The sequence below is a fragment of the Fukomys damarensis genome, unplaced genomic scaffold (genome assembly GCF_012274545.1).
Source record: "Fukomys damarensis isolate Sample0158 unplaced genomic scaffold, DMR_v1.0_HiC HiC_scaffold_5, whole genome shotgun sequence".
Lineage (NCBI taxonomy): Eukaryota > Metazoa > Chordata > Mammalia > Rodentia > Bathyergidae > Fukomys > Fukomys damarensis.
Window position 1 is genome coordinate 56,822,590 of NW_022900917.1, and position 7,814 is coordinate 56,830,403.

A 7,814-nucleotide genomic window follows, 5' to 3' on the forward strand; every position below is an offset into this window, starting at 1 on the left:
AGTCCATATATATATATATATATATATATATATAAAAAATTAAGCCACACCTAAGATAGACATGAGCTCAAATTAATCCCAAAATAACAGTATAAAAACACAGAAAGCTTGGTGATTAGACTGGTACTTATCTGAACAATTCCAGAGAGGTATGGCATGTATTGACAAAGATTTAGGATTGTGAGGATCTTTAGAACACTTTGTCCTTGGTTTCTAAAGTCCAGAAACAATGCAAATTTTGGGAAGAATTTGCATGAAGCTCTCCCTCTAGGGCTGAAGGGTGTAACTCAGTGGTAGAAAATTACTTAGCATATCAGGGGCCCTGGATTTGATATCTAGCAGAGGAGAAAGAAAAAAAATAGGAACTATGCATTGTTCATGGGGTTGGACTAGAATCCAAGTTTCCAGACATTTAGTTGTGTTCTTTTTAACAAACCCTACTAAAAATGAATGACTACGCTACCAGAGTTTGGGACAAAAGCCCTGGCTCTGTGGATGCCAATGGAACAAGAAACTCAGCTCCCCATCCCAAAATACCTATCAAAGAAAAGAATAGGACCAGGAGTGGTGGCACACGCCTGTAATCCCAGCATTTAGGAGGCTGAGGCAGGACAATCCTAAGAGTTCAACCAGCCTGGGCTACAAAGTGAGTTCCAGGTCAGTCTCAACTACATAGTGAGACCCTGTCTCAAAAAAACAAAACAAAACAAAACAAAAGTTAAAACAAGTGATGATACCAAAATAAATGGACTTTATCAAATTATAAAAAAATTCTTCATCTAAACAACAGAGAAAGCCATTTTAAGTTCCAAAAGACTAATGATACATTTTTCAAAAATTAAGAAAAAGTATAAAGATAAAAAAAACATTAAACTTTTATTTTATAGACAAAAATTTTATTTATTTAAACAGGTATGTCTGGTTTTTTTTTGTGTTATTACCTAGGCTCTAACTTGGGTTCCCAGCCCTAAACATGATTGTTTACTTCATTTAAGGTGTATATTTTAATAGGATTTCACTGCATAGGTCAGGTTGGCCTTGAATTTATTATGTAGCCCAGGCTGGCCTCAAACTTGGAGCAAACTTTCTGACTCGGTCTCCTGAATGCTGGGATTATAATGTATGTCACTATGCCAAGCTGCATTTTTGATGTTTTGAATGCACAGGAAATGAATGGCATCTGGTTGACAAAATTTTAGGACCCTAATGCACTGGTTTTATTTTTTATTTTATTTTTTGAGACAGGATCTCACTATGTAGTTCAGGCTGACTTTGAACTATGTAGCCAGGCTGGCCTTGAACTTGCTGCAATCTTTCTGCTTCAGCCTCTCAAGTGCTGCAATTACAGGTGTGCTCCAACTTGGTTGGCACATAAGTCACTGTTAAATTTACTTAGATATCGGAGATATTAAAATATGAAAAATGTTAAAATTCAGTAAAGTCTCTAATTTGGGGTATTTTCCTTTGTCTTTAAATGTTTCTCTAAATGTAACTGTGGCAAAATAGTATTGTCATTTTATAGATTTGCCAAACTTTACCATTATGATTCTGGGAAAATGTTTGATCTTTGTCCCAGGAATATGTTTAGAGACATTTTGGGTTAGTACACCTGGATATGATGCTAGCTTCTCGTGGCTAGAGGGCAGGGATGTTGTTAAACATCCTAAAATACACAGGACAGCCCCTTATAACAGAGAATTAACTGGCCAAAATGACAGTAGTGCTGAGATTGAGAAACTCTGTAGCCTTCCGCCAAACTAAGCGTTCACTTTTTTCTTCCTCAAACTTAAATGACGCCAAATGAAGGGGCACTATACTGTATGTAGTGTTCAAGGGTAATAGGCCATTGGACCATATTACTTGGGTTCAAATCCTGGCCCTGACAACAACTAAAGAATATTAACTAGAAGGAAGTGCACTAAATTAGGAAACTATCCACAACTCTGTTCCCTATATGTAAAAATGGAAAAAATTTCTAGAACCAGATAGGGCTTCTATGACATATAAGTTTACAAAAATATAAAACCTATGACTGGCATCCAAGTCTCTTCAAGTGTTTCCTGATCTTCAGTGAGGCTGGCTTAAAAAAAGTAATCATAGGGCTGGGGATTTAGCTCAGTGGTTTTGTCGCCTGTCTCGCAAGCACAAGGACCCGAGTTCGATCCCCGGTACAAAAAAAAAAAAAAAAAAAAAAATCATAAACTCTGGTATTGAGGTATGCAATAAAGAGGAAGGTGCTGATGGAAAAACCAGGAACACAGAATCTCAAGGTTTGGGCCTACATCATCGACTTTGTCTTTCAAGCCATTAGATGGCAGTAAAATCAGGGTCAAGACTAGCACTGGGAGAACATAGAAAGTATCAGTGCATCACAAGTAATTTTTTAATAAAACACACTTCATTGATACAGAGGCCTGTATGTGTATACCTTAATAGGAATCACAGTTGAAGTTTGAAGCTGAGTATGGCAGGGCACCTATAATTGTAGCACTTGGGAAGCTGAGGCAGGAAGATCACAAGTTTGAGGCCAGCCTGGGTTATACAGCTAGCTAGTTTAAGGCCAGCCAGTACTACACAGGGAGCCCCTGTCTCAAAACAAAACCAAACCAAAAAAACTCCAAATTTGAGGTCCAACTACCTGATATTTAAGTCAATCTGATATCTATATTTTTAATATTAGTTTCTGTCAAGACATTCCAGGAACAGTGCCCGCTTTACTTTTGATCATTTTGCTAAGAAAGTTATCAAAATGAGACAATAAATAAAATATGACGCTAAAGAGATATAACTCTTTCAATGTTAAAAATAACTACAAATGTTTTGTTTCAACCTTTTGGGTTAAATTTTTTTTAAATTAAGCATGTCAGAAGTATTTTCTTTCATGTGTTTTTCTCACATTAGAAATAGTCTTGCTCAGTAGCTCTTCAAGTTCATCACTTTGAAGATAGCCTTTCATAAGTTAACTATCGTCATTATCTTTAATAATATATGTGAGTACTAACAGACCAAATGAGTCGGGCAGCTTTAAGGTCTGTAAATAGCACTGAAAACATTAACTTAATCATAGTGCCCACAGCACTCTAAATAGTACGTGGTCACGTACACCAAATTAGTTATGATCTGTTGGGTTTTTTTTGTTTTTTTTTTGAGAAAGGGTCTCACTACATAGTTGAGACTGACCCGGAACTCACTATGTAGCCCAGGCTGGTCTTGAACTCACAGCGATCCTCCTGCCTCAGCCTCCCGAGAGTTGGGATTACAGGCAAATTAGTTATGATCTTAAAGAAGCAAAGTCCAAATCAATACCTCTTTTTAACCCCTTTAAAATTAGACAATAAACGTGATCCATACTTTTATATCCATCCACACACCCCCCGCCCCCGTACTGGGGATCGAACTCGGGACCATGTGCTTGCAAGGCAGGCGTGGTACCACTGAGCTAAATCTCTGGCCCCCTAATTTTCAATAGACAAATTATATAAATGGTGGTTACTGGTTTTTCGGAAATAAACTAAAAGAAAATTAGGGTATAACACAAAGTTATCTGAGAAGTATTCAATGTGTGCTGAATGAAATACCCCATCAGGCAGAATTAGAAAAAGATGTGAACCATAATCTTTCCCACACCCTGAATGAATTTTGGTGCAGGATTAATGTCATATAAACTTGTTGCAATTTTGCTGAATGGCCCTCTGTACTAGTCTGAGATACTTGAGGCCAGGAATTCTCCATAGAAACAATCAGCTTCAATGTATTTCCAGAATTCACTGCAGTCAGCAATAATTTATTAATTGATGACTATGCCAAGCTCCCTATAAAGTTCTAGGAATTTATAATAATGCATCATTCTTTTATTTCACTTTAATTTTTTTTTGTGGTATTGGGGATGAAACCATGCTAGGCAAGCACTCTATCACTAAGCCGCACTCCTAACCCCCAGAGTTCTAAATCTGAAATTTCATAGATTTAGAGGGCAGATAAAAAGTTAGTTGTAGCCAGACTGGTGGCACACACCTGTCATATACAGGAGTTCTAGGAGGCTGAGGTAGGAGGATTCCAAGTTATAAGCACAGCTTGAGCAACTTAGTGAGACCTCATCTCAAAAGTGAAAAAAGGGCTGGGGATATAGCTCAGTAAGAAGCCTCTGGATTCAATCCCTAGTACTACATAAAAACAAAGCTAAACAAAATTACAGTTATATTAATATGGAACAGTAGAAGGGATGGTGATCATCGGATCGTCTAGAACCTAGAAGTAACTCATGTCCAAACTGTTTGGGATGATGACTTAAATGGGTGAGAAAATGCCAGGAACAGAGGCACACAGCTACAATACCAATTACTAGGGAGACTGTGGCAAGAGGATTACAAGTTTCACAGCCTGAATTACTTTGGACCCTATCTGAAAACTTAAAAAAGAGCTGGGACATAGCTCAGTGATTTGAGCATCCTCAAATTTAATTCTCAGTATGGCAGGTGGGGGAGGATGATTCCCCAATGGGCAAATGTATATGATCTATCAAAGAGGAAAGGTACCAGGACATATAGTGGATAGATGGGTTGGTACCTAATCATGAAGAGGCTTTGGTGCTGTTAAAATGTTTAAATTGTATCTGGAATACACAAGAAAATCAGTACAGCAGGGCATGGTGGCGCACGCCTGTAATCCCAGCACTCGGGAGGCTGAGGCAGGAGGATCGCTGTGAGTTCGAGACGAGTGTGGGCTACATAGTGAGTTCCAGGTCAGTCTCAACTACATAGCGAGACACTGTCTCAAAAAAACAAAATATAAAAAAATAAAATAAACAAGAAAATCAGTACAGATTTTAGGAAGAGAAATGATATGATTAGACTGGTCTTGAGTAGAGTAAATAATGGAGACTAGTAGGCATCAGTTTAGTGTGAACAAGGTGCAAGGCATGGCCAATGAATGTGTATTGAAGTGTACATCACTGCACAGCAGGTACTGGGCAAACAGTTCTTTTTAAAAAGGGCTCGCAGTCAGCATGTTATAGAAGATACCAAAAGATGAAAGGTGAGAGTATAGGGCAGCGGTCTTGTACCTGTGGCATTCATGCAACAGAGAGCCGTTTATTATTGTTTTTCCCCATTAAGTTTATTGGCACATTTAAAGCAAACAAAAGTTACATTTATCATTGGGATCTTCTACCTTTACATGATGTTTATTATTGCTGAAAGCTCTATCACGATTATTGGTTTAGGGGAATTACAGGGATGTCAAGGGAAGATTAAGAAAATGGCACTGAAGTTTAGACCTGAGGGAAAAAATAGGATTTCAGAAATTTAAACTGATTTGAAGTACTTAGGGTATTTATAAGTAAGCATATAAGCCCTCCATACTTCTAAAAAAATCCACTTCTTTTGCCCTTATTTATTGATTCTAAAGTATATAAAATGGTTATTAAATTTAAAAACTTGCAAGGAGGCTAGGATTAAGTGTCTCTCTTCCATGTCATATAATACTTTGCATAGTTTCACTTAATAACTACTTGAAAATTAGGACCAAATAATTGCGCAGGAATTTAGGAACTCTAGGAGATAGACAACAAAAGGGGGAGGGGAGATATAGACAGAATAATTAAACTGGCAAATGACTTAGAAAAACCAAATTAGTCTCAGCATTGTCCAGCTAACATTAATCATTTAGAAGTTTCTAGTAATCTATTTGTAGTTTCAGTGAGAAAATCCCAGAGGTCAAAAATAAGACTGGATTGAGAACTTCCTATTAGACTTGGATGTGGGAGGATTTTGTTTATTCTTGTTTTTATTGATGAAGGGGTGAGTGCAGTGTTTTATAGGATTAGTATGAAGGATGTTACAGGAGACAGTAATATATATGCATACATACATCAGTAAATTGTATCTCTTCTAGATCCCTGTACATATGTAACAGAGCTAATGTTAATACATCTATCTTTGCTTACCCATAGAAATTTCAGATGCATACAAACTCTAAACATTTACATTGGAGTAAACCTGCAAGGTATGAACAAGTCATTTCTGCTAATTTCTTCAGCCTCTGATTAAAGATCAGGATTGAATTAGTTTTCTAAAAAATCAGAGACATGTAAAATATTTTCTTGTTTAGTATATTGTCATGGGCATATGAGTTTCTGCATTCTAATTTGGAATGCCATTGATAGCTACGAGAAAAACAAGCACCAATATGTTCTTTAGATCCTACAGATTGCTTTTGTAGTATACTTTCTGGCCAAACTCCTTTTTACCATTTATTTTCTCTGTGCTGATTACTATGCTGTGCCAAATCAAGCTCTTCTTCACTGTTGCCAGTTCATAACCTCCCCTAAGACATAACAAGTCAGTGCTTTTTTCACTTCTCTGCTCTACTCTGCTGGGATCGATATAAAATTCCAGTTTAAAAAATCTTAACAAATAAAATGATGTGTCAGAGATCACAGGATAAGACCTCTCTGGGATAGGTAATAGTGCAAATTTTTAAAAAGTGGTCTCTTTTGTAAGCTGGTTTCACAGTTTTCAGGTACTTGGAAGAGACACACTGAAAATAATGCTTACCAATGTTTATCAGTCTCTACTATAACAAATGAAGGACTGCAAACTCAGAAGTTTCCGTTTGGTGCCGTTTTGCTACTCAGTCTTGCAAACATAATTCAAAAGTTCTAAGAACTTAAAAGTCATATCTTCAAACTTTTATCTACACCAGAAGTCCTGATGGCTTAAAGGTCACACCTTTAAATTTATTTATACTAGATATTCCTAGATATAACAGGGATTTGAAAAATACTTTATAACTATTCTACGTGTAACACCTGCCCATCAGATTTTAGTATTCAGGCTTTTTGGCAAATCAATTGCCTGAGATTGATAATGTTCACAAATGCAAGATTCTTCTTAAACTTGTCTCCCATCTAATGAGTGTCATTTTAACCAGTAACCCACTAGAGAACTCAGGATCTCTACATAAACCGAAAACTGGTAGTCGTGGCGTATACAATTTCATTGCAGTCAGCCTAGTCAAAGCACTCTCCTCTCTTGAATACTTTTTGCCTTACCTGGTCTGACAAAAACTGTACCGACCAACCCTGGCAAAGATAGCAGGGACTCTTGCCAACTGTCTGCGGCCGCAATGGTTGGGGTAGGTGCGGCGCTGGCGGTAGGAGTGCATGAACCAGGCACAGCCCTCTAGGTACCATATGCTGTCCCTGGCCTTGGTCTGGTCCGGGAAACAGGCAATGAGGGCACCGGACCCTCAGCAGGCCCCGATCTTCGGCGACATGCTGAAAGGACCGAGCTCTTTTTCCTTGGGGCCGATCCAAATTCCGCGGGGTCTGAGTAGCTCGGGCCTACTCGCTGTACCAAGGAAGGTCAAGCTCACCTTGGTGAAGTCCGCGAGCCCAGACAGCAACTAGTACCAGAAGAGGCAAGCCCAGCAAAATGCTCCCGGGTCAGGGGAGGACAGCCCGGCTAGACGCAGCTGAAGGCGGAGCCGCCCCTTTTCCGGCGCTCCGCAGGTTTCCGGACCTGCGCAGAAGCCTCTCCGCGCAGCCCCAGGATCCCAGCGCGCCCCTCCCCCCAGCGGCCGTTTCCCGACATGCTCTTCGGAGGAAGAGACGGAGTCGACAATAACAAACCCAGCCGCGGTCGCATCCGCGGCCCTGCGGAGCCCTCGGGGCTGCTTCGGTGTACAACAGTCGCCCGGGCCCCTCGGCTCTGACCGGCCGCGGCTTTCTTCCTCCCGGCCTCTTATCAAGAGCCGAGGGGCCTGACCCGTCCTCCGCCCCGACTCCCGCTTTCTGCCAGGAGTTCGGGGCCGCA

General features: G+C 39.6%; 1 long non-coding RNA gene across 1 annotated transcript in view; it reads right to left on the bottom strand.

Moving 5' to 3' along the window:
* The window catches only part of LOC104849201, a 27,962-nt gene extending 20,188 nt beyond the window's left edge, over nucleotides 1-7,774 (bottom strand). The window contains exon 1 of the long non-coding RNA XR_776669.2: nucleotides 7,052-7,774. This is a non-coding gene — a long non-coding RNA (uncharacterized LOC104849201). The remainder of the gene's footprint in view (nucleotides 1-7,051) is intronic.
* Between the last annotated feature and the right edge of the window lie 40 nt (nucleotides 7,775-7,814).